Genomic DNA, 27804 nt, shown 5'->3' on the forward strand with positions numbered 1-27804 from the left:
CCCCTTGTGAGATGCTCTGCCCAGGGGAGGAGCCAAGCATTCCTAACTGGATATAATCTGAGATTTGGAACACCACAGGCAGCGTTTTCCCAGTGGATTCCCAGAGGAGCAGCTTTCTTCTCCACTGCATTCCCAGAGGAAGATCAAACCCACCTACACCACCACAGCACCTTCAGAGGAAAACTCCACCCTTCTACAGGATTGCTGCTCCAACAGAACTGCACCTGGCACTGCAGGAGGACTGCAGCCACCATTGAATGGGAGTGCTACCAACTGTCTAGAGGCTGTCAGGCCATACTCTAGCTCTGTCAGTAGTTTTTTTTTTTTTTTTTGTTTGTACTATTACATTTGTATTTTTTAGTTTTCCTCATAAAGAACTGTTATTCCTATTCCCATATCTTTGTCTGAGAGCCCCTTAATTTCAAAATTATAATAATTTGGAGGGAGGGGGTTCACATTTTCCACTTCAAAGAAGACTCCTGCCTTCCTTAGCAGACACCTGTCTTTTCAAACAAGACACCTAGCTTCACCAATTTTTCAAAGCAACTCTTGACAACATTCCCACATAGATATATAAAATGTATTCACTGTGTATTCCTTCGTATTTTCCTCATTTCTTGCCTTCACAACAATGCTTATAAATAAAATCCCAACACCTACCAGACTGCTGTTGTGCAAATACTACTGCTCATCAAACTAAATAGTGTTTACCATCACCATCCCCCATATCATGTGCTCCTCTATCAAGCTAAGTCACCCTAACCTGTTCTGAAGGACAACAACCTGTTGTCTATGCTACACTTGTGTTGAATCATGAGAGGCAATTCCAGTTTGTTTACTGAAACTCCTTTATATTACATAAAGGGTAATCACAGTGCTTTGGGAAATAATTGATTTTACCCATCGGGAATGAAAATGCATAACTACATATGTTACACCTATAAAAATACATGCATAAAAACCAAATAGTACAGCTATGCTGGTACAAACATCTAGGCTTTCCAAAAAGAAAATTTAAAGCAGACATCTACCTGGTCTGTTTCTTTGCTGTTCCATAGTAAGCAAAAAAAAACCAAATAAAGTTTAATAAAAACATAAAATCAAGAAAATAAATACTTTGAGTCCTGATTGTTTTATTCAGGGAGAAGAATAAGTCCACAATTCTACCATGAGAGGCAAGAGTCAACCGATTTTCTTGATATCTGCAAGAAGGTAGGTTTTTTCCCCTTGTGCTCCAATTAAGTCAGCTACACAGTCATAGGACAGCTGGTGCTGGAAGGGACTTTAAAGATCATTAGTTCCAACCATTTTGCTACAGGAAAAGGCAATTTCCACTAGATCAGGTTGCTCAAAGCCTGATCTAGTCTGGGATGGGTCCTTCCCAGCTCCTCTGGGCAACCTGTTTCAGTGCCTCACAATCCTCACAGGAAAGAATTTCTTTCTAATATCCAATTTAAACCTACCCTCTTTCAGTTTAAAGCCACTCCCCCTTGTCCTATCACCACACACTCTTTCAAAAAGTCCCTTTCCATCTTTCTTGTAGGCACCCTCCAGATCCTTACAGTCCTGTAAGGTTTCTCTGGAGCCTTCTCTTTTCCAGGATGAAGAACCCCAGCTCTCTCAGCCTGTCTTCACAGAAGAGGTACCTTAGCCCTCCCAACATTTTCATGGCCCTACATGAAACAGACCTACTACAAAAGGTCCAAACTTTCAGAAAGTTTTACCTGTGGATTCAAGGGGAGGTATTACTCCAAAATAAGTTACAATATTTGTAATTGTGAATAGAGATTCAGAATAACACTGGAATATTTTTTGCTTTTCAGCATAAAAAGTAAGGAAGGATTGAAGCAAAAGCCATATAAACATGTAAACTGAGCAAGAACATTCTCTTGGTTGAATTTTACATGGCTTGGTATTAGCAAAAAAGACCAGAGGGGCTTCTCCACCTAGCCTCAGAGAGTCAAATCAGGCAGATTTTATCCTCAAACAGCAGCAGTTAAATGCAAAAGATAAGCAGTGCTCCTTTCTCACTTAAACAACTAGTTCAAGGGGTAGAGAAAGGGAACTACAAGAGTAAACAAGAGTTTGACATGATACTCTAGGGAAAATAATAATCCTCTACCATAAAACCAGAATTAACCTACCTTATTACAGGATTGCAGTCAAACTATTTCCAGCTGATCAAAAAATTTATAATGTGAACCATTTGTCTGTTGATCATCAAGTTTTTCTCAACTTTCATAATAAAAGTCTCCTATTCTGCCAAGCAAGTTAAACATACCTGTTAAATTTATTCAAAATAAGTATATTTTGGTATATTTTATCTCATTCTCATTCACTTTAGTGGTCCTAATATTAGCCTCCTAGACATCTTGGGTAGACCCCCTTCATCCTTTGCTTTCTGAAGCTTCTGACCCACAATTCACTGGTATGGCTTTTTTCCCCCCTCCATTTAATTAACAGATGCACACTTATCACTACCATATTAGCCTGTTTTAGATTCAATGTTTTCTAAGCATCTAGTAAAACATCCTTTAACTGATTTCCCTTCAAAACTGAGTAGAAAAGGAATTTCTATACAGATGATTTCACTGAATGGCTTCCAAGTGATCATTATAAAAAGGAACAAATAAATACTGCTGATTAAACTTCATAGTTATTATGTACAATCAAAGTCAATTCACAGTCATTTATACTTGATCAAAAACAAGGTTTTAAATACACTACTGGTTATTTGGCTCCTTTCAATAATAGGTGTGACTCCAAATCCTTTTATAATTACTTCTAAAAATACTGCATCCATCATCTTTTAAATGAATATTTAGTATTAGTAGTAGAAGACCACCTGCGCATAAAATTAAGCTTCCTGTACTTAGGGAGTTAGTCATCCTGTATGTGACTGCAATATTATAGTCCATAGCAAGCTATTTCTGCTGTGGCCACAGAAAACCAATTGATAAATGTTATTTTTTTTTCAGTTCTCATCAAAATAGAATTGTCCTTTTTCTTCACTTTGCCCTTCCTAAACTGCCAGCAGCTATTTTAACTATCAAACACATCACTTTTTCTACCATGGGTCAGTGACACTATGCAGATCAACCATTAAGCATTTTCTTCTCTCCTTCAAACTGAGTACCCAACACTTTTTTCTTAATAAATGTTCTTAGAATTATTCATCAGTCTTTCATGAGCAGTATTTCCAGTCTCTTGCATTTGTATTGGGTATTTTTACTTCTGCACATGCTTTAATAGATATTCTACTTGCCTCTTCTCTGTAACTGATGTTTACTTCAAGTCATTTTTATTTGAGAAAAATCTCTCATCTCTTTTCACCCTAAAATGAAGCTGCTGATTCATAACAGGAAAACCCACTCCTTTACATGACTTACCTAGTCAGCTAGCTCACTCTTATCATCGTTGTCCTCATTTACTTATCAACAGAAGTGTCAGAAGACCACGTGGACCTGCAGAAACAGTATGCTATTTATACAAAAATGACTGTCTGCCTGTCTTGGATGACTATAAGTCTTCACAGATATGTAATCTGTAGTATAATATCGTCATGGCAGTATAGCATTCCAAAACACATAGCACGTCCCATGCTACTCCTTCCCTATAATTTAAAGAAACTCATTCTTTTTGCTTTCTGCGTACAAGGCTTCTTTGGACTCAACTTGATGCAGATTAGCTAGCTTCAAATTTACATGGTCTTATTTAGTGACATCCAGTATTTCTCATCCTGATGTGGAATTCTGTAAAACATCAATCTGTACATTGTTGTATGATCCCCCTGACATAGCAATGATACAAGAAGAAAATTGTAATTTTTATATAAGCTTGTGCAATTAAATTTGTAAATTCATACCATTCTTCATATTAAGATAGTTATTTTGGCAGAAAAACAAACTATGGCAGATCCATTACAACTACCCTCAGCTGCTTATGACATCACTGAAACTAAGCTATTCTATCAGGCATTTCTGTTTCACCATCACTTCTTCCCACTAGGAGGACAATATACTTCCATATTATAATGTATTCAACTGGACCATTAAGAAAAAAACATCCTGGGGTTAGTGGGGAAAAGAAGAAACAAAAGGAAAGGAGGAAATTGTCAGAGAGGTCTGTGAATGACACAAAAGCAACATCTTTTGAAGAAATAGGCACTGGGATTCAAAGACAACTGTTGAAAGCAAGTTAACTTGCCTACATTAGCTAGCACTTGATTCTGTCTCCATGGAATAATGCAGATGGAAAAGCATAGGAGAGAAGGAAAACAAAGTCAGATATGCTATTTAAATACTTCAGAAGAATTCTCCATGCACTTGCCCTCTGATACCACCACACATTTATGACACTGTTTAAGAAGTTTTTTATTTGCTAGTTACTAAATGACAAACAAGATTCAAGAACTGCTTACGTAATGCAAGCATTAGTACCCCAACATCTAGCCTTTGCATAGAATTAAACAAAGTTGCTTCTATGGAGACAGGATGTTTTCCTTACAATACCCAATTCTGACCATGCGACAGCCAGCAAGCTTGTTCACACAAGTCAACCCTATGATAACCTAATCTTGTTTAGACTCTCTTAGCAGTGCATGCATTTTAAGGGACAAAATAACTACTACTCTTTTGGTGTCCTAAATGAAAAAAACATTCAACAAAGCAGGCCAGAATATGTTAACAGAAGTGCCTATGGGTCTGAAAATCATTTCAGTTATTGAGACAGCTTGTCCATAACCTCACCTACACTACAGGGAACACCAGGCTCACAGAACAATGAGTTCCCCTAGTGCATTGCCAAGATAAAATATCTCATGCAGACTAGTTTAACCTTCACAGCTGGAACACCTGAGATATGTTTGAGCAGGCATTTCACGCCAGAACTTGTCAAATATAACTAGGAAGGGGGAGAATTAAGGCAACATTTATTGCTACAAGGAGAAATGAATCAGCAAGTCAAGAGGACTCACAGATTAAATATGCAAACCAGAGCTTATGTAAGAATCTTGGAACACATCCAAAATAAAGAAGTCACAAGAATACTGAAGGGATAGGATACAGAGAATCCTTTTTAGTCAACGCAGCTTTCTTTATTCAGGTGGAAGTCTTGATAGCAAGACAATGAAATAGGAATTTCCTTAACTAACTGTAATTACACCGCTTCAAAATTGCATCCTTAAATGAAGCATTGTCAGAAGACCAGATACACTCCAAATACATCAATAAACAAGCTGCAATACACTGTAAGAGTGAAGATTTCAGAGCATTGTCAAATTCACCTATCAGACGATTACAAATAGTTAAAAAGTAAAAAAACTCTGACAACTTTTAGGCTTATGTTTCTTTCATGTACTTTGACTATTCTCAAGTAAAAACTTGTCTATGGTTTCTATTTCCATGTCATATTTCAGTACCTGTTAATACATGTTGATACATTATGTTCACATTGGACCTAAGCATTTAAAATTGTGCTATGAATTCAGCAGCCTGACAAATACAGCAACTTTTCCAGAAACCTACTCGTTACAAAAAGCTTTTGAGAAGCTGGAGAACACCTATCAAATTGGCATTAAGAGGCCTCTAGCCAAGATGATCACAAAATATGAAGAACACTTACTAGATCTTTTGTAATGCCTACAGCAAATTTTTCATTACAACATGCTTTACAATTCTATTAAAGATATGTATGCAGCCACAAGCTTATCAAAAAGCATTTGCTTCACAATCCTGTTCTTTTTAGCAGGTAGATATTCTCTTACCCCAGTAAAGACTCATTAATCAAAGCTGCTAATGAATCAACTGTTAGGAGTGAAAAGGGGACTAAACTTAAGAGCAAACTATTGCAAAGCAAGAAACAAACTTTACATTTAAGCATACCATTTGAATTACCCCAGTAATACTGAAGTGTTTCCAAGTTAAAACAAGCAGATTCACAATGAAACTAGGATTATAAAACAATGTTCTAATTTAACATAAAATTATTAGCAACATTTAAATATGTGTATTTGCCTATTATCTTACACATATTCAAAGTTACTGAACAATATTAGTAGCATAAAAAAAGAAAGAACCTCCTCTAAATCCAAGCTGTGCACTGCTGCCTGAACTTTTCCACTTTGGGGTTAGCTTGGCAGTAGCAGCTTATTAGAAGTCCCAGCCTATGAAAATGATAAAATTGTTTCTCTTTTGTGACAATTTTTTCCACAATATCACTCTCTAGTCAGAGAATTATGAAACAAATCTCCCAAGTTTAACAGAGAAAAATTGCACTTCTTAAAATTCTGTAAACAAGGATGTACAGAAACAATTTTGAAGCCATCACACAGAACATCATTATATATATATACACATATTTAGGGTTTTCCTCTCAAAAACAGAATATGCTCCTCAAAATCTAACTTTTTTTCATTAAAACCCACTCTATCCCCATGAACTCATTTTCAAGTAAAAAGTTCCTACACCTGGTAATGTCTTTTCACAATTTTACCTAATTAAAGTATCGTGACTTCTCTACTTTCAAGCACATAATTTCAGCAATTATTAAGCATTTAAAACATTATTTTTGCCATAAAAATATTTTCTCTCTCAAAAGTCAAACATTTTGTGTGGCTAGTTACACATCTTTGTGGTGTGTTCTAACTATAATCTCGAATCAGAGCAAAAGATGGTGAGAGCAGAATAAAAAAAATGCATTTGCTCAATGCTCCTTATGAGGACTAAGACAGTATATTATCCTATTCCAGTACATACTGTAATCTATCAAAGACTTTTGTGGCACTTCAATTAGGGACAAAAATTGGAAAATAAAAAAAAAACCCATATCATTCTAGGCAGTTTTTCCCTATTGTGCTATGACCCCTTTCTGAGCATCTATATGCATCTGCTATTAAATAATGCAATGAAAAATAAGTTTAAAAAAAATCCTTTCAGTCTTAGCCCATCCTAAACATACCACTAACAAGCATACAGAACCAGAACAGTATATGCATGCAAATGAAAAAAAAAATAGCTGACTCCCCCAAAACAACACAAAAACCAAAACAAAAAACCCCCAAACAAACAAAAAAGCCAAGCCAACCCAAATCACTCTAACCTTTCTCTAGATAGAACCACAGCATCTCGTTAGCTTATGCAGAGCAGAAATACTTTGAAATTAATTTTATTTTTTGCACAAAGCTACCTGAATACATTACCATAAAATGGGTTATGAATTCAAAGTAAGCAAATAATGCAGAAAAAATAGACCAGATGCAATGGCAGTCTACAGAAGTGCTCACACAGAGCTGTACCGACTTTAAAGTACAGACCATGCTCTGTGACCCAAGTGCAAGAGACAGTACCAATACAGCAAATACCTCCAGCACCCCTTGAGAGAAAAACAATTCACATTTCTTATGCATCATTCCTACAAGCTACTGTAATACAAATTTAAAAGTTAAAAATTTGTCATTCTTACACGTGAGGGGGAGAAGATATTAATAAAACATTTAAGAGTGTAACTGAAACAAAAACTGTGTCAAAACATTCAGCTCCCCTTATCTCCTTTAACGTACGTGGACAGTCACCTACCCAAATCACTCCACCACTGCCAATTTACACCCCAGGAGCCTGAATCAGCTTCTCAGCTAGGACCACAGATTCACCAGGACGCCGAACAGTTTATTAAACCATCCACATGGATCTGTGAAAGACAATTAAGAAGTGTTTTCAAAATGATGGGTGTAAGTGGCCTTGCACAAAACTACAGCAGTAAATCCACACATTTACTTTGTTCTACACCAGAATCAAACATTGACAACACAGAAGCAGCAATATATAACTTACCACAACAACCACCATTCCATCAACATTAATTTTTGTTCTTTGTCAAATCTGAACATAATGAAATCAGAAAAAGCAGTGTGTCAAAACACAGAAAACGTAAAACTGATTATGGTCTCCTCCTTCTACGGCAGCCAAAACTGAAACATATACACTACTAGCAAGCTAGACTTCATAACAGCTCCCTGTTATTTGTATGAATGGAGTCAATTATCAGATTAATAAAATGTAACCAAAACCAACAAGCACTTATGTGCAGGACCTGGGCTGAATGACTTCCTCTTTAAAGTTCTGGTGAACCTCCATCATGTTCTCTGAAAGAGAATCTATACCACCCACACAGACACAAAAGTTTCCACAGCCCTCATGGCGAAATAAAATTCACTGCAACAAACCAATCTTTTAAAAAGTTTCAATTATTTTAACTGGACCTGCTAGCTGCCTTTCTTTTAGCTTAATGTCATGTTTTACTGAAGGTCTGCAGCCACAGCTACTGGCAAGAGTGGAGACAGTTGCTTACAAGTAGTTGGGTCTCTTTCTCAGAAGCTTACTCTGCCTGGTGAGCTTGTGTGGAATATTGCCATACACTCTGAATGTTGAGAATACCAAGTTTTAATATGTAGTCCTGGCTAGTAAGCCAGAATAAAGCAGTAAATCTAAGATGCACGTGTAACACACCCATGGTGTGTTACACATGCATCTTGGTCACATTTGTTGAAGATAGTTCAAATACAGCGTCAAAATAGAGAAGAATGGTTTTTCATCTGTTTTATGAACAGCTAACACATCTCATCCAAAAGAAAAACTTCTAATAAATCTAGGTTTCTATGTTGATAAATGAAATCTTTCCTGAAAGAAGTTATTCTTCAGGAGATCAGATCCTGATTAGTTCTTAATACACAGTCACAAAACCGAGTTTCATGATTCCTCGAGTTTTGTGATTCCTAAAGCTTTTACGACAAACAGCAGCAACAGAATTGCCAAGAAAATAAGAGTTTCTGCCACTGCCAGAACACTGTGAGATTTAACAAACATGAAGCATCCATAGAAATACAGCTGTTCAACACATCTTAGCTACCTTTTCCAAAACATAGGTTTTATCAGCTCCCCAGGACACCCCAACTAGAAACTGAAAAATGCCACAGTTCATGACTGCACTGCTACTTTCCCGGTTTTCTCAGGAATAAAAAAATTGAGCTGCTGTCCCTTAAAGCAGTGGCTCTGAATTTTCCTTCTAAATTTTTCCTACTGCATTCCTATCTATAATCTATAAAATTCTTGCATGGCTGAAAATACAAACATAAGTATCACATTATATCAAGTTCATATCTAGCCAGCAACTCCCTTCATACACACCCTGTTTAGGAACTGATGGTCTGTGATATAAAGCCTGGAACAGCTTTCTTAGCTTCTAACTAAGGAGAGCTGATTAACTTCCCTCTGTCTTGTCTTGTGATCTTCCAGAGAAGATTCAGTTCAATTTGAGATGTAAATGGCACCTTTATAGATACAGAATGGATTGTTGAATATGCCATCTCTTCCAGTTTACCTATTCAAGCTTATGACTACCTGCAATCCATGATACAAGCGCTTGGTGCTGATGTAGACTCCAAAAGTTAATAGCTGAGGAGGAGTAAGAACTTCACATATCATTAGAAGAAAGACCTTTGACACTTCTCCTAATGCCAGTATTCCACATAACATGGTAACTTAGAAAGTAGAACTAAGGCTACGGTCTACTTCTGGCTTTTTCATTACCAGAGACTTGTAATTTTTAATTAAAACACGCTACCTAATTAGTATCAACAAGCCAATCCAACTCAATGCAGCCAATATGTTGGAGTTTTTGTGGCTGCAAAGACAATTAGGAGAAGAATCAACTTGGATTTTATTCCACTATCACACTTGTGAAAAACATGCTGCATTTCAAAAAAAAAAAAAAAACCACTTAATAAACAGAGTAATTTTTCCCATTTTACTGTTTACTGTACCTAGTCACCTGTTACCGTTACTCTATTTTTTTTCAATATATGACATGAATGATCAGGGTCTGCTTATCTACATGAAATTTCATTGAAGTCCTGTGAAAATGTAGATGTGGTTAGTACTGCTATCAAGTATGTCAGAGTTTGCAAGAACATATCCTAGAGCCTATGCTAAAAATAACTGGTAATATTACATTATAAACCAAGGGTATCTATCACTTTGGCTAAGCTTATTGGAAAAAAGTTCCAGATGGAACACCACAATGGACACTACTTTCATTTTCAGACAGAGCAAAGAAGCATCATCACACCACTATATCTGGAATATAAGAGAAACCAATGATAGCAGTGAGCAATGGAAAAGATAGCTTAAAGCAGCAAAATTAATTTAGAAATATTCTACTAATAGATCTTTAATACTGTAAAAAAGATTAGTTGAGATATTTATTAAGTCACTTCTACTGCAGATCAGTAGATCTATGCATAAAATCTAACATTTTGATTTCGCAATGATCAGAAAAAAAAATCATTTAGTATCACAAGATTCTTCCCCTACATTTTCTTCATCTACCATGACAAACTGAAAAATTATATTCAGATTTTTTTCAAGCTGAAAATAAGTTTAGGTGAATCCAAAGTGCCAAATAAGAAAAATAGGAACTTATGAATATATGGGCATAATTACTAGCAGTGCACATATAAAATCAATACTTTAGCAATTACATTAATGCAGTTGGTCATGAACTGAAAAAAAAGTCTCCTCAGTTGCCTTCTGAAAGGAAGCAAATAATTTGTATTTTTTTTTCCATTAAGTTGAACAAACAGAGGATGCATATAATTACAGGTAACATAAAAATTAGCCTATATTAGAAGAGTTGTTTTGAAGAAGTTGTAAGTAATAATTTGCTGTAAAAGAAATTGTTTTGATATGTATTTATTCTACTTTTAAAAAAAACAGAAGTAAGTGCTTAAACACACTTGACTACTATTGTTAAAAGTGCTAAAAGATAATCTGGTTATTAGAAGTCAGGTGATTAGCAGGACAGGGCATCAACTAACAGATACTTTGTGAGCTGAAGTACTTCATGTTGAGTAGCTGACTGATTTGTATGCAACCTTAACACTTAAATTCGACATTGGATCCTAAGGTCTTCTCTAGATCAACGACTCAAGAAGTGTAGGAAGAAACCCACTCCAGCAGTACATAATAACCTCACTAAGCTCAGCTTCACTACTGGCTATTATTCCAGCATGCAAGACTCACAGTTCAATATTCGAGTGTCAGGACTGATATCAGAAAACAGATGATCACAGAGAGAGAATGAGTAATTTTTATGGATCTTTAAATATTCTCCCTCACAATCCTGCCTAATTCCAAGATACAGAGATATAAATACAGGCACATACACCCAAAAAGCAGTGTTCAACTTGCTTTCTAACCACACAGCAGAACAAATGTAAAAATACATAGTTATCTTTCACAGACCTTTTCTGCCCAGCATTTCATCATATGCCAGATACACTGAAACTAAATGCTGGTCCCTCAAAATCTGGCTCTCCCCCAAAATCCCAAAACTGCAGCATCAAAAAAAGGAAAAAAAAGTCTCTGTGTTTCAAGTGGAAAAAATGCAGGAGAAAGGTAACTCTAAAAACAGTAAAAGTGAATGCAGTTGATAATATTTCAATCACGCATTGACTTAGAGGGGGAGGGATTAATGCAAACATGAAACTGTACAAAAAAAAGAATTTACTTGCCTTCACATTAAATTTCAATTTACCACACTCTAGATTCTTATTACAGATAGAGTCTCAAAAAGTAAACACGTGAAGGAAACACAAAAACAGGTGCAATTTTTTCCCATTTTAATTTGCAAGGTCAACAGACACTTCAGTATCTTAATAACTAACTAAACTATGAAAGCATTTAAAAAAAATCCTAGTATATTTTCAATCTCGAGGTGTGGGAAGGAAATTAAACTACCAACCTCTGCATCACATTTTCAAAATTCCAGTCCCAGAGAAATTAATATCATTATACTAGCAACTCTCAAGTATGCAGAAGATTATCATTCAGAAACTACCTTCAGGAAGAACTCAGTATCTCCAAATCCTGCACAGCTTAATCTTGTACTAGATAATTTGAAAGCAAAAGCCTAATATATAAGTTATCTTCCCAATTATAAGGTTCAAGAAAATTTGGGACTTAATATAGTCTGAGCTTTTTTTCCACCTTTGAACCCCAGAAAAATAAATTATCTTATAGCAAACACTATTTCCCCTGAAATGCTACATCAAATACTTATCAATCAACCAGAAGATAAGGTGCTGTTTTACAGATTAAAGAGCAGGACAAACAAATAGACAACTGCTGTCATGAGAAATAGCTTGACTGCTTAAGGATGTGTTGAGAACTATCCGTTTGATGCCTTAGGATTCCAGTAAGCAGGCAGGGTACAGCCAAGATATCAGAAGTAATTGCTACGAACACTGGTGGGCCTGGAGAAGGAAAAAGTCCTCACAATTCAGTTTAAACATTTTTCATGTGATGACTCTAAGAAGTGCATTACTAAGGGAGCAATTTAAACTCAGATAACAAGAAATAAGTTTTAAACTCACTAGTGCTTTAACAAACCACTGCACTCTAGTCTCTCCAGAGAAGTAGACATAAGCAAAGTATCAGTCTTAAAAAGTGGGTAACAGCACAAATACCAGCTCTTTCTGTTCACTTCATGCCCATGAGTGCCACCTCCTCTCTAATATAGGGGCTTGGCCCTCCTAGAAACAGGAGGGAAGACAGAAGTCGCCTGCATTTCATGAGTGCAGTACAGTCAAGTAAGGCCACTATACATGGCTCCTCATTACAGACACGCAGCACCTCCACACCCAGCTAGCAATCTTCCTAGAAGATTTGAGAATGATGAAGCTAAATGTCCTCTCTTCTTCCATCCTCTGCCCCCTAAATTATCTTGCACTTTCAATTTCTCAATAAAGGTGTTTCTATCCTGCCCATCTGAAATTGAAAGAGTAAAACATCATAAAGGCATTACATACTCTAAGTGACAGACATTCCTAAGGCCATCATTTTGTCATAATATATAACATATGAACTTGTTTACTAATCATACCAACTGCCCATCACCTGTCCATTCTCCACTCACACTAGCCTTGAGGTCTAATCTGAAGGAATAGCATGCCACATTCAAATATAGTTGACCTATAAATTTCTATCAAGAGATTCCTCTAGATAATGAAAAACACAATGCCACAGAAATCCCAACTAACTACAGAGGCAAGATACACAAGTCTCAAAAGCAAGTGCTCTGAAACATAGCTTTCAGGAGGAAAGGTCTTCACTATTTCTTCTCCTTTTCCATGGACCATTCCTGCAGCAATTAAAAACCATTTTACAGAGAAACATTTAATTTTCAGCCTACTGTCTCAAGTCTAGAAGTCAATCTGCCTATGGCAAGAAAAAGTAGGAGAGATGGGAGGTGGTAGACTATAAATCTGCTGAAAAGAAGGTGTAACTGGGCGAGTATCTCAAGTTTTTAACTGCACTTTTGACTTTCATGTATTATCAAGGATCAAATCACTGATGATGAATAGCAACATTTATATTTATTGTGGGTAAGTGGAAGACTATTCCAAATTAGCAACTGGAACTCAAAAGGCAAGTCAATCTCCATCATGCAAAATTCAAACTACAACCTGCTGAAACAAGAGTAATCCCTGCTTTTCCCTCACACCTGCTTTTTATTAAAGCTAGGGTTTTCTCAATCACACTGTAAGTCTAATCAGTAACTGATCCAAAAAGCCTAAATCTGCAAGACACTGAGAAGATTTTTTTTCATTTAGATCAATTTGCTCAACAACTCACTGAACTTCGGTACTATGTCTCCACCTTCAATACCTTGTCTTCCTTCTGATGCAAAGAACTACACTGGAAACAAAGAGGAAGTGTGCAAAGCAGATGCAGCAGAATGCAAGACTAGATATTTAGCCACAGGCTTTTTAAATTAAAACTCCTTTAAAGTAAAGGTAATAACTTCATTATTACTGGTAATTTTTTTTAGTACAAAAAAGATGTACCAAAAAATATATGCAAGTATATTTTAATGCTCACAATAGCATATGTTGATGGCAAAATTCATTAATGTGTGTCACATTTATAATTTAGTCCACCTTGGATTCATACTTTTAGTGGAGGGGGCAGGAGGGAAGAATTAAAAAAAAATTAACCATTATAAATATCTACAGGCAACCAAGAAGCACGGATACTCAGTGAATCCACTGAACAGTTTGGTCCAGACACTGACTGTACCAGTACTTTTTTACTCTACAAAACTGAAAGAAATATTCACAGGATGTGGTCAGAACTTCAAGACACTTGCTCAGCAAGTGCTGTGCATGTTTTTGCAACAAAAAGTCAAATACTTGCCCACAAAGCAATGCTTTAAATTTAAAAGAGACTTGAGGGAATGAGAGTAAAGCACACAAAAGTATTTAGACCATTATCCCCAACATGGTAAGATCAAAATTTACATACACTTACTTTCTTTTAACCAAAACAAAAACTATTTATAAATTCCAAAGCAACCAGTACAAGGAGGTGTTTTGCAAAGAAGCACTATTGAGAGAAAGTATTGGTTGTTCACTTTGGCTGAATATTAAGGTTAAAAAAACATTTAGAAAAATCTTCAATTAATATCAACCTGCAACTCAAACAATAAATAGATACACTGAAAAGATTTACAAAAATTGATATTTATATACACAACAGTGCCACTGATCTAGATGTATCTTTTATGTGTCTTACTGTTCTTAAAATGTAGTGAAGATAGATAAAATGCAGTTCAAGCTTCCTAGAGCATCAGAAAGCTGCCATTTTCTAGTGGCATGATGGTATGGCCATGAGGACCATCACTTAGAGCAGAATGAAACCTATTTCCAATCTTGGCAGTAAAGGTGATTTGTCCTAAATCATGTCCATAAAATAAGACATTTTCTAATAGCTTTCAGATGCTTGGATGTAAAGCAAGGCTAGTAACTGCTATGAATAAAACCAGTCTCTACACTGCACGCAAGTTTCTCTTCTAAATTCCTCTTCTACAGCCCCTCCTACCAACTGATTAACTCAGAGCCACCCATACCACCCACCTCAAAAACAGACTTAACAGTAAATCTTGATAAGAAGAAACAAACAGGTTTTTGTCATTAAACAGAATTCTTGCATGGTGCTGTCTGCTGGCTTGCTCGCGAATCAACATTAACAAGGTCTTAGAGAGCCTCAGGAGAATGGACATATTCAGGAAGAAACCACAAGAAAGAATGAAACAAAAGTGTAACAGTCAACATGCTTTTAAAAGTTACAACAGTTATAAATAGAGGTTAATTAAATCACAGACTAAAATTAAGTTACAAAGTACCTCAAAAAGAAATAAAACAACCAAAGATAAAATAATTGTTTACCGGAGAGGTATAAAACAGGTATTTATAATGAACAGCGCAGGAAAATCTTGGGAAAAAAATAGGAATAAATGCCAAGGAGGGGGAAAAAACCCTGTAGATTCCATAGCATTATTCATCAATTAAAACCAGAAATGGCAAGTGCTTTGGTAACAGTTACAGTTGGTTGAAAAAATGAGAAAACACTATGATAGTAGCAAGTCCAACTTGAACCCAAGTCTGTGAATTAATTTCCAAGTCTGTTTGAAAATCAATTCCTGCTACTTGCACTCTAGTAAGATTCAGCTTGGTAGTTCACACTGAAAATGTCAGCACACCAGGTCAGACTCAATAGAATTAACACATAGTTCTAAGGTGCAGGGCACGAGGAACACCCACAGATACTCACGATAAACCTGAAGTACATTTCAGATGCACTGAAAAGAACAAAAGGAAAATATACATGGGAAAACATTTCTTTCTGCTACTACTTCTGGTACTTCCTACACTTCAATAGCTACAGACTACTCCTGTAGCCACTGATAGCTGGGAGACAAGCAGAAACACTGGAATTAACTGTGCTTGAACAGGTATGGCCTCTCTGTCGCTAACAGGACCACTACTTCACGAAACACAAAATTTGGTGACTAGAATGAAGATAAACACCAAACTTCAAAGAAGAACAAAGGCTGAGGAGGAGGAAAGCCCATGTGTGCCTGAAAACACATCTATAAACTTCTCATACCTATCCCAAAGAAGGCTGAGACCAATCAGACTAACACACATCACAATCAGGGAAGGCAGATAGACTGCCAGAATAAATGCAAAAGCAAACAGTAACCCAGCTGGCTTGAACCAAGCAATAAACCCAGCTGGCTTGAACCAAGATACAAACAGGCAACTCCAGAATTTGTCTCATCTCTCAGTATACAAGCAAATCTTTAAATAGTGGCACCATTACCACTGGACAGCTAAAAATCTCAGAGACTAGAATTTAAACCAGAAAACAAACACAGCAGCACCTCCTTTTTCAACTCAAGAGACATGAATGTATCATGCTTCCAGCCCGACAGCAGTTATGGCCTCTGCTACAAACACTGCTTCATATTAAGCTACTTTATTATTAAATGCTTGTTTCAAATAAATCTGTGCCTTCCACAGCTATGGAAGTAAAATATTTGCCCTCTCTTCTCTTTCAAGGACCTCTCATTTCTTACACAAGACTGAACAGCAATTAGGATGTTATGTAAGTTAATTTACTGAAGTTAATTTTTAACTCCATTTCTAATCATAGGGATTGAACAAAAAACAGGGGGAAAATGACATTCAGAAAGAACAAGCAACATTACTTTAAAAATATACATACTTCATTCCTCTGACTTAAAGAAGCTTTTAAATTATTTCAGATCTGTAAAAAATGTGCAATGTACTAGCTAGAAACCAATCACCTGAAATTACAGCTTTTTGATATACATGTATTTTTCTGTCTATGCACTTTTTAATACTTTTGCCTTCTAACTAGGAGAAATTAAAATGAAATCCCACCTACTTTGCCAACACGGAATAAAAAGCAACAAAATGCTTGGCCTTGGGCTTGTGTCTTTATAATAATAAAACCCTGCAATATTTGGAGCTATTAGCTGTAAATGTTCTTACTCCTTGTCTTGAGAACTTGTTGGAATTAAGACACTGAACAGCAGCAAAATCCTTCACTGGTTATTTTTATCAACCATGGTTTTCTGCCTGCATTATCAAGCAATTACATACTTCTCTCAGTGCTGTAAAGAACACATACACCACTAGCCTTAGAAAAACCAACTAACCAAACAAACAAAAAACCCCCAAAAAATAAAACCAAAACATCAAATGAACCCAAAAAACAAATCACCCACCAAAAACCTGCATACAGTACACAGACCTAGATATACAGGAGGAAAATATAATTATTGTTTTCCTATTCCTTCACTCTTATTGATAGACTCCTGGTTTCAAATTCCAGCTATGGCATATGCAAAACACAGAAAAAAAAGGGGATGGGGAAAACAAACAGTAGTGAAAATGCTAACAGTGTAAGTCAGCAATTGGTAGTTAATACCATCCCCGATACAAAAAGCTCTTTTTAAGCTCTTAACTCAGGATATAAAATAGGTTTGAAAAACATAATTACCACATTCTGTTTCACATGACTATGGTATTTTTATTCGTTTGACATATGCTGCTTCCTGAATAGATTTAATGTATTTTGGCATTCCAGAACAAAACTGCTCTCAATGTTTGGCACTTCATGTACAATGCAGCCAGGAAGCCACTCCTTAAGACTATGCAGCCATCTGCAGCAGACACCAAAGGTTTTTGACAAGCAAGCTGCACTGCTGTAAATATGCAGTATTTCAATATAAAAGAAAAGTTCTCATCTATTAATCAGACTCCGCACGTAATTGCCTGCAGATAAATTCAGGTGATCTGCAACATAAAACATGTCAGCACAGAAACCAAAAAGGGAAAAATAAATTTTAAAAAGATACTATTTCTTATCAGAAGGTTACTGATTATTTAAATGCTTACTAAATTGTAGGGTCTACACATAAAAAATCCAGTCCCTGATGCCCTGCTTTACATGCACTCTCCCTCAAAAACGTAATTCCCAGAATTCCTACCAAAAGCTAGGAAGGATCAAACAACAGAGGTCAGAATAGCACAGCAGGCGCAAAACACTTGAGATACAAAGTAAGCAGATGTTGGGTACACAGGAGGGGAAGGAAGAACCACACTCAAAACCCTCTAGCTAGTAACTGCTCAGAAAAACAAATCCCGACATGTTACATAATTCAATCTATGGTAAAGGGAAGATAGATGGAAACACATTCATAGATCAGAGTTCAAAGGAAGTACATGGGAGTACGTATATTCATTTCCCATTTTTAATTTGGCAGATTTCAAAAAAAAAATCATACCAAAAACTACAAATAAAAATGCAACCCAACATCTATAAGACTATACAGTGCACTAATGCAAGTTACTACTTGAAGAGAAATTGTATATAGAACTGGACTTCCATTTTACTTTATAATTCCTCCTCCTTTAAAGAACACTTCTGTCTGTCTTCTAAGTGTTATCCACTTCATCAAGCCAGTTTGGTTTTTGTTCTTACATGTTTAGTATAAAATGGTAGTAAAAGCAGAAGCCTTTATTCATAATGCAGCTTTAAAAACAGTTTTACTTTATCACACCTTTTTCACTAAAATAAGGAGTGGCTAGAATAAGAAGTAGCCACTATTTTAAAAAAAGCAAAGGTTCAAAAACCAAAACAGAGAAAAGTTGTATTTTCCAGACTCTAAGCATCTTGTCCCTCTAGTTTATACAATAATTATGCTACATATTATGTCAATATTACACTCAGCAGTTTTACAACTTACTGTCCTGGACATACAAGGGAACCCCTGAAGCTACTTACCTCTGTCTGTTGTTTTTCTTTACATTAATTTTAACTGATACACAGATCCCAACACAGGCCACTTTGTTGTCACTGTCTTTTGCAGTGATGCAGAAGAACTACTCCTGTCTGCATTGGCTGGAGTTCTTTCTAACTACAACACTCTTCACATCTTCCATATGGGTAAGCACCATTACTCTTGTCCTCTATTTACTCAGCTTTTCTCTCACAGTGCATGTTTGATTTTTGCCAATTCATAATCTTGCTTCACTCCCAACACAGTATTGAAACATTTAAGTCAGCATTTTTGTACTATTTTTTTTTCTTTAGTTAGTGTTGTGTTCCTCCAGGTGAATGGATGATGATTAAAGAAAAGAGAGCTGTTATGTTCTTTTTATTTTACTCTATCAGACATTTTGCAGATCACATAAGCAACTGAAACAAAAAAAAAGGAGCAGGCTATTCTTGAATAGCCTTCAAAGTAATTTTGCCTCTTTAGATAAAGAAGAACAAGAATGCCTACAATAACACTTTTACTAATAACTTAGAATTTAGACAATTAAAATATAAAAGTACACTTTTTCTTAAAAGTGTTGTTTTCAATATGGATAATAAATTCACTATTGGAAGTCAAAAACAAGCCTTTCACCTCACAAGAGATTTAAGATATATAAAAAGAGCCTTCTTTCTCATCAAAATGCTAATTATAGCCTCAAAACTGAATTCAAAGTTGATTTAATATAACCCAACTTACAGTGTTACTTAACTTCTGACACCCAGGGCTTTTTTCACCCAGGGAAAAAGTGACTAAACAGTACAATGCAGAAATTTCAGAGAATTTCATAGCTGTGACTTCAATTAATTTGAACAGTCCAATGCGTCCTTCAGACTTGTCAAAGATTAAAACCAAATTAACACAAAACTGATGAAAATTAGTAACATTCTGATTTTGAGGGAAAGTTAATCCTCAGCAAATATCTCATGCTCTGAAGCTGAAATTTAAAATCTGGAAATTTAACATCTGTGGAAGGATGTGTGAGCTACAAATCTAAACTGAGCAAACATATATTTAAATTCAGTGGAAATAAGCAGGGATTCGCTCCACAGACAAGAGAGTTTTTGTAAAAGGGTAAGGAACAATCTGTTGGTTCTTCATTGGTTAGTTTATGTAACAGGAGAAGCAAAGTAAGAAAAATAATGATTAACAACACATTTCTCTCCCACTCTGTAACACTTTCTTCTAACCTGCTCCATTGACAATGCCATAATCTTTCCCTTGACACACCACCACCCGTTGCTGCAAAACCAATTCAGTAACTGATATCATGAAAGACTACAGGATATTTGATATGTTGACAATACATCTCCAACAGATCCCACAACTTCCCACAGAAAAATCCCACAGAAATTTTTGCCTGCTTCACTGTCTTCTCGTAAGAACAGCACTGCAAAACCACAGAATAATGCCAGGATCCTCAGCATTTTTTCTGCTTTGTTTCAGTAAGGGAAAACAAAATAAATGCTCCCTGAAAAATTGATAAACTCACTCAGATAAATAAAAAGGAAGAGTAAATTAACCTCAAGTCTATTAAAATCAATTTTAAGTATATCTTGCTTTTCTAGTACTTTTATTACTTAAATTTTCATTTAGTTAGATGAAATACCTGGTACCAGACCAAAAGCCTCAACATATAAATCAATAGTAACACGCTGGAAGAACAGGATTTTCTAATAGCCACAGAAATCCCATGCTCAGGAAAACAAAACTCTCCTAAAAAACACAAGTAAGATGCACTATAGAGATACAATATTATACTAAAATAGTAAAGCTCTGAAGATTTTTTTTCCCCTCATATCAATGTTTCCCATCTTATCCATCAGGATCAGAGACAGATGGATTGAGAAATTCTGAATTCCAACTGATTCTCCCTCCTTGTCACATTCTGAGAAGATGGTTAAAGAGTAATTTAATTACATCCTTTTTTGTCTCTTCTTACTTAGTGTCCTTAATATTTGTTACTTTGTTTTTAACAGTTTCCCAGCACCCATATGTGAACCAACAACAGTGATCTGACAGAAGTCCTAAGTAAAATTGTAGGCTTGTTCCAAACACTGTTTTCTACAGCGTTGCACACTCAATTCCCTTGGCCTATAACTCCTCCAAGATGTTTAAAGAACTCATTAATTACTCGGAATAAATCACCCTGTATGAGCTTACTACAGCAAAGCAGACCTAGCAAAAAGACTGAATAGGTATGAACCAGGAAGAAGTGAACTTTAGAATTTTCCCCCTCAGTGATGAATTTTACTACCGATCCCCTAAAAACATAGAGCAGTTCGGAAATTAAATAACCAACAAAGCTCCAGGGTTAGCGCCACATATGATTTTGTAACCAGAAGTAGCCCAAAATGAGTATGTTCTCCTAAAAGGAGCTAACTACCAACCTCACATTCCAGGCCACCACAGACTAACATGCCACAGCAAGCTAACATACCAGCAACAGGAGACCAGTGAACATTATCTGCTGTCTGCACGTTCACTGATCCTCCTTCAAGTAGACCCATCTCAAAGGCCAAAGTGGAACCTAAGTAAATTAAACATCTATCATACTCAGTAGCATAAGCAGAGAAAGCAAGCATTTACAAAGCATTTAAGTCACTAATGATTTAGACTGCTATGCTGACACACTTTTTCAGTCTAATTTTACTGAAAATATAGGCCTCAGTCTTGTAAATACCACTGCAGCCAAGCTTTTTTGTTGTTTCATTGCACCATGAGAGTGCATAAGCACATGCAGATTTTTAAGCAACATCTTTCCACAGACAAAAAAACCCTATAATTCCCAATAATAAATGTTCTCAGATACCCAGTTTCAAATACAAAAACTCATGTTATCTTCAGGGTTACCTGCAAGACAAAAGACCTGCAGAAACTTGATGAAATTGACGAATCGATTGATCTTCTAAATTATTACTTCTCCCCTCTGATAAAGTAATGGCGAGAAGACAACAGCCACATGGGGAAAAAGCAGCAGCTCTCAAACCTTAGCAGTCTATCAGAAGTCTTCTAGACAAGCCTGGAAACAGTTTCCACCATTCAAACACTTACAATGATTTCTGCAGTCATTCTAGATAATGAAGCCTGTGAATGACATTCGATCATCTGGCACTGTATTTCAGATGTTTCTGTAGGTGCACTGATATAGCTCAAAGCACCTATGCCCTCTCCTCTGCTTCTTAAAACTTGGAAATTTTAGAAGGTATGTACTGAAAAACGACAAGGAGGGCAAAGAATGCAGAAGAAATAGTTTCTGCAAATGTACTAATCACATACCCCATATCATGGGACAAAGGAAGAACATGAAACTTCCCTTCCATAATTGTCTAAGGAGATGGAACCCCTTATGCAGTTGCTACAGGAACTACTCATGCCAACTGAAAGCTGAAAACTGGTGAGAAGACTCTAAACACAGCAGTAAAACTCAAAGCACATTACTTCAAACAAACAATACTGTCCTTCTGCATCTATCTTTAATGCAACATCAGAACTGCAAATATTTTGAATTTATTTATTTATTGGGATTGAAGCAAGGAGAATAGAGCCCTGGCCACTTTGCAGGAAAATATCACCCACTCTAAATTAATACCTAAATTATAAATGTTTCACTTCAAGTATTTGTGACTTTTACTAATACTTCAAACCATCTCTGAGCTTTTTTTCATTCCTAAAGCTGGCTGCAGACAACTGACACAAGAAGTAGCCCTTGAGCATTACAAGTTCACAGCAAGACAATTACATTCCAACCTATACAAACCATCCTATCTAATAAAATTCAGCTTATGAGGCTCAGTTACCTTATAACATTATTACAACTGCCAGGATCTCCACAGCAGCCAAGATTGTTCAGATTGCCCTCAGACTCTGCTTAATCATCACTGTTTGTTCCTACGTGATCACTTAGTGTCAAGTATCTACAAATTCCTTCCAAGAACAGGAAAAAAAGCTAATCTACTTTTTAACTTAAACTTGCACTTTTAAACTTTTAACTTTAACTTTTTACCCTAGGCAGGACAGCTGCAATGCTGGTGTTCTCCAACATAAGTACACTTCAGTTTATCTCATTTAGACCAAAGGAAGAGGTTTGTTCAGTTTCATTTCTCAATTATGAGAAGTTACAATGTATTTTTGAAGGTGGAATTGCAGCCCAGTGTTGAAATATCATGCTTCTGAATCCCCTATACAGAAAGTACAAAGAGTAATAACTCAAACACTTGTACTGAAATTCAAGCATCAGAGAAACAAGTATCTTTAAAAAAGCTGACTTTGATGATGTTCCTTTGTATCCACTGAAATTCAAGACTAGGTCCCATCTGGATCATCAAAACTATTACCAAAAATCAGTAAAAATAAGGAACTCCTTACCACCAAGGCAGTGTTAAGAAGCAGGCATTCTTTATGTGGCTGGATGCACAAGAGGGTATCTCCTCCAAAATACCATGCATGCTGAGAAAAACCTCCTGCTTATATACTATATTTTACATACATATTCATTGATTTCCTGGAATAAACATACATATGATAACCATTTCCCCAAAATCATTAACATATTTTCTCTCCCCTTTCCACATGTGTCTTTCTGTCCTGGGAATCTCTTTGGTGGTCCCTGGTGGTCAGCAATGCCAAAGTCATAGCTGACTGCTTGAGAATTGGTAAAAGTTGGCACAACTGGGTTGGTTGCTTTCCAGTTCTTCCTAAAGAATATGTGTTGTGCAGTTCCATAGGCCAGTGGTTTTTGAAGAATAAGCATTGCATTAGCCCACCAGGTGCAAACAATTTTTCATCTGGCAACAATGAAGGCAAGCCAGCAGAAAAAGCCTAATTATCCTGAGATTACTATAAAAGAAAAAATCTATTGATTCCAGCATAACAATTCTTTCCATTTTAATTAGATGAGATACAATAAATCTCTCCTAATCAGCATCCTTATTTTGAAACCTTACATTTCTAAGATTTAACTCAACATCCAAACACTGTATTTTTAGTTTAATGTGAAAGCTGTATTTCAGTGAAGTAACCTTTCCACAGCTAAAAAAATAGTTTAAAAAGTCCCACTACCAATGGTTAAATACAGACTATTTACTACTCAAACTATCTTCAAATGTTTTCATTCTGATACAAAAAGTGTCTTTTGACAAATTGTTGAACTTACTCAAAAACTGACAAGGTAAAAGAGCAATGTTTAGAAATCTTCATTTTCTAGATGATTATCTTAACTATTCTATTTCAAATGTCACCACAAACATTTGCATGCTCACATAGGAATACTGTCTACTATTCTGATGTCCGTATGAGTAACTCTTCCGCCAACTTCACTAGTAACTCATTTGGAAAAGGTTAGACTTCTAATTCCTCTATGTGGATTAAATGTCAGGCACTTCTTCAGTAGATCAGGTTATTCTATAGGGAGAATCTGTGGAAGATATGACATACCAACTATTTGATCTTTACATAACATTTTCCCAAAAGGGTTTTCCTTTTTGCTTAGGAGCAGGAAGGACAAAAAGAAAACAAGAACGCAGAGCAGACAGACAGTGATTCATTACAGCCCTACCGGAAAGCCCAGTTGACGAATTTACTCCCATCCCCTTCTATTTCTAGGACCTACTGCTAACATGTGAGGTATAATGTATGTTACACATGTGCAAGCCTTTCCTTAGCTTTGATCTTCCAAGCATGGCTCTTAATGACTGGGACTAAAGACTCTCAACAAATTCCACCAAGAACAAATCATAACAGTTTTCTGAGACCACCAACTCAATACACTAAGAAACCATCCTTAGTATTTTCTCCACAGAGACCCTTTATCCATTCTATATGAACATGACGTGCAAATTGATACCCTACAGAGCTTTGTGTTTACACTAAGCATTGTCTACTATGCAGCTTATGCATAAGACAGATATATTAATATTTTACTAATATAATAATCATCTTAATGATAATCACATTCCATAGTATGCTATATACTGCAACTTCTCCCTCTTTGATTGCAAGCATACCTTCTTAAAATTAGCGATGTTTACTCAAGCTTAATTCAATTCATGAATAAGAACCAGTCAGGTAAAAAGAACGTTTCCCCAAGCCATCAACCCACAGCTATAAAAGTGCTGTTTCAAGCATGTGAGCTACCATGTGTAATGTTAAATAATTTTGTTCATAATAAAAATACCTATGTCAGACTGATTTTTAGTTGTGATTGTTGATCTGAAGAAAAAACACATCCCTTCATGTTACTCCCAAACTATGTTAATGACATAATGGCATTCAATGATATAACCATGAGCTGTAAGCAATACTGAATTACACTTTCATCATTAAAAAAGGACCTTATCCATAGCTACCATGGTGACAAAAAAATAGCGTAAAAAGTTGTGCCTCCACTACAAGGAACTATTCTTCTACATGGCATTGAAAAATATCAAGTGCATCATGAGAGACACAAAAGGCCTGAAAAGAAACAAAATTGCCTTGATTATGAACATACTGGTTTACAACTAAATTTGTCATGCACGGCTACAACTCCTCACCCTCCCCTCAAGAATCTCAAGTCATTATTGGGACTGAAACACTGCTCTGGAAAGGGATGGTTCTTTGTATAAGGATTACTCTATTCAGACTTTCTGCCAAGCATCAGCCACATAAGGAAAGCAAAGTTCACTGCCATTTATTTTGTCCAGATCTTTCTGATGCCTAAGAATAACCCTTACTGCTGCCTGGAAAGGTAAGTCTATAAATTGCAATTTATTTGTTATTAGCCACTGAACCTGTTTTAGGCATTTATATGTTAACATTTTCCTTACAGTATATCAAACAGATGGAGTTGGATTATTTTTTGTTAAATCACTAAATTACTCCACGATGTTAAAGATCTACCTATGTAGGAGTGTTAAACATTTTGCACAGAAATTACTTTGTCCAAGACTCCCAAATACCAATACATGTCACACATTGGCAAGACTGAAGCATACACATCCTATATGACCAACATGTTGCTTGTGAGTTTCACAAACAGGAATAAACATTCCAGAGCTATGGTTTCTACCTCGTTCTAAACATTCACAACATGAGAAACTCCTTGCCTTCACAAAAGAACTAACCTATAATTGTCTCTTTGATGCATGAGAAGTAAACTTCCATCTAGTTAGTTGGTGTAACAAGCACTAGAGGTACAAAATCCTACGCTAAAACTTCGCATTTAATTTGCCCTTCAGCAGCTTCGAAAAGGAGTTCTTCCAAAAATTAGAAAGGGGAAAGTGGTCACCAAAACCAAACAAGGCTACATGAACAGCTTCAATTGCATGCATTTAAAAAGTCAAATAACTACCTATCTGCTTTGGTTTTGCTCTGTATTTTGTTTTAAATTAAGGTTCTTAAGATGAACTTCGCCAGGATCAAAATGCAGGACAGACTTCTGCTATACAAGCTGAAAAACAAGCAGTCTACTTCGTCGCTTTGAGAACAGAGAGGGTAAAGGGGAAGAAGACGGGTGACTGCAGCAATCGAAGGTGGAAAAACTGCGACATTTACAGATGACCAGGAGGACTTATTTTTATAAAGAAACTTAAGAGCAATCCTGAAGAAGTCCGGCCAGACACTAACTGATATTCCAGAAAACAAGGCAGACATAAGCACGAAGCCTCAAGAGCTTGCGATTAAATAAAATATATTACCTCCTTTATGACTTTCTCATTTCTCGATAAGTTAATTGTACTTGCAGGGTTACCAAACGTTTTGGAAGGGAGGGAGCTGAAGAAGCAGTTACGCAGTCGAGCAGCTTCAGCTCAGTGCCTTCTCGGACCGAACAAAGAAACTTCTGTGTCCGATGAGATTAAAAACTTTCGGTCTCACAGACTCTTTCCCTGTCTCCATGAAACCAGCGCCTCGGTTCACAGGGGAGACGGGGAGAAATACAATGAGCAGTTAAACTGTGCAGGCCAAGGCGGAAAACAGAGACAAAATATAAAGGCCAAAAACAGGATATAAAACGAAGCCTGAACTCCTTGCTTTTTCTCCACCCCCTTCCCAGAGGAAGGATTTTTCTGTTGTTTTTGCTGCTGCTGATCCCAAGCCTTCCCTATTTACCTTAGCTGTCGGGGCGTCTAAACCAGATCCAGCAGGCAGGAGTTTCTTCCGACCCCAAGTTAAATCCAATCGAGTTTTCTTCTTCAGGGAGGGAGAGGCCAGAGAACGGGGAGAGGAGGAGAAGGAATGTTAGCAGCTTTAGCCGAGGACGAGGGAGTTCGTGTGCACGGGGAGAGGGCACCAGAGCAGCCGGGCTCCTCCCGGCCCCCGCCGAGCTCTGCCCCGCGGCCGGCCCCACGTCGCGCCGGCCCCGCCCGGCGGCGGCACCGCAGCGCCCCCCGACACCCAGCGCGGCCCGGCCTGGCCTGGGCCCGCCCGCCGCCGCCCCTCGCCCGCCTGCCCGCCCCCCCGGCGCGATGGGCACCGCCGATGCCCCCCGGCTGCGCAACCGGGGTCGCGCCGCCCGAGCGCGGCCGCCACCGCGGAGGGCTGAAGGGAAGCGGGATGGCCGCCTGCCTCACCTGCCCGCCGCCGCCGCCGCCCTCGCTCCCCGCCTCCTCTCGCACACTTCCCCCTTCTCCCGCGGCTTCAGCCTCCCGCCCCCCTCCCCGGCCTCGGCAGCGGGGGGCCGGGGGAGGCGGCGGAGCTGTGGGAAGGGGGAATGAACGTCGCGGGCAAACACGCGGCGGGGGGAAGGGGAGGTGGCCGCAGGCGAAGCCGCCGCGCCCCTGCTGCTGCTGGCGCCGCGCACCGCTGGCCAGACGGGGGAGGCACTGCAGCGGCACGGGGGGCGGAGCGGGAGCAGAGCCCGGGCCGAGACCTCGCGGAGGCGGAGGTGGAGGCAGGCGGGCGGGAGCGGGAGCAGCAGCGGCAGGAGCAGGCAGGCGCGGCGGGCGCGCCCACACTGGCTGTGCCGGGTGGGAGGAGGGACGGGCGGACAGCGCCGGGCGGGGGGCCGAGCTGGGGGAAAGCCGTGAGGGACGGGCGAGGCGGCCAATGGGGCCCGGCGGGGGCGGGCTGTGCAGGGGCAGG

General features: G+C 37.7%; 1 protein-coding gene across 7 annotated transcripts in view; it reads right to left on the bottom strand.

The window, feature by feature from the left end:
• Positions 1-27525, bottom strand: part of ERBIN (erbb2 interacting protein) — a 118028-nt gene extending 90503 nt beyond the window's left edge. For 4 of the 7 annotated variants that reach the window (XM_059491714.1, XM_059491712.1, XM_059491713.1 and 1 more), the window contains exons 1-3: positions 27294-27336; positions 26833-26913; positions 7575-7686 (exon numbers count right to left, since the gene is read on the bottom strand). The gene's annotated coding sequence lies outside the window, so the exon portion shown is untranslated. Of the gene's footprint in view, positions 1-3389; positions 3465-7574; positions 7687-26832; positions 26914-27293 lie in introns of those variants that run through there. The other 3 variants (XM_059491710.1, XM_059491715.1, XM_059491711.1) reach the window with 3 other exon arrangements.
• Positions 27526-27804: the final 279 nt, after the last annotated feature.

The sequence above is a fragment of the Ammospiza nelsoni genome, chromosome Z, assembly GCF_027579445.1.
Source record: "Ammospiza nelsoni isolate bAmmNel1 chromosome Z, bAmmNel1.pri, whole genome shotgun sequence".
In the NCBI taxonomy this organism is placed as follows: domain Eukaryota; kingdom Metazoa; phylum Chordata; class Aves; order Passeriformes; family Passerellidae; genus Ammospiza; species Ammospiza nelsoni.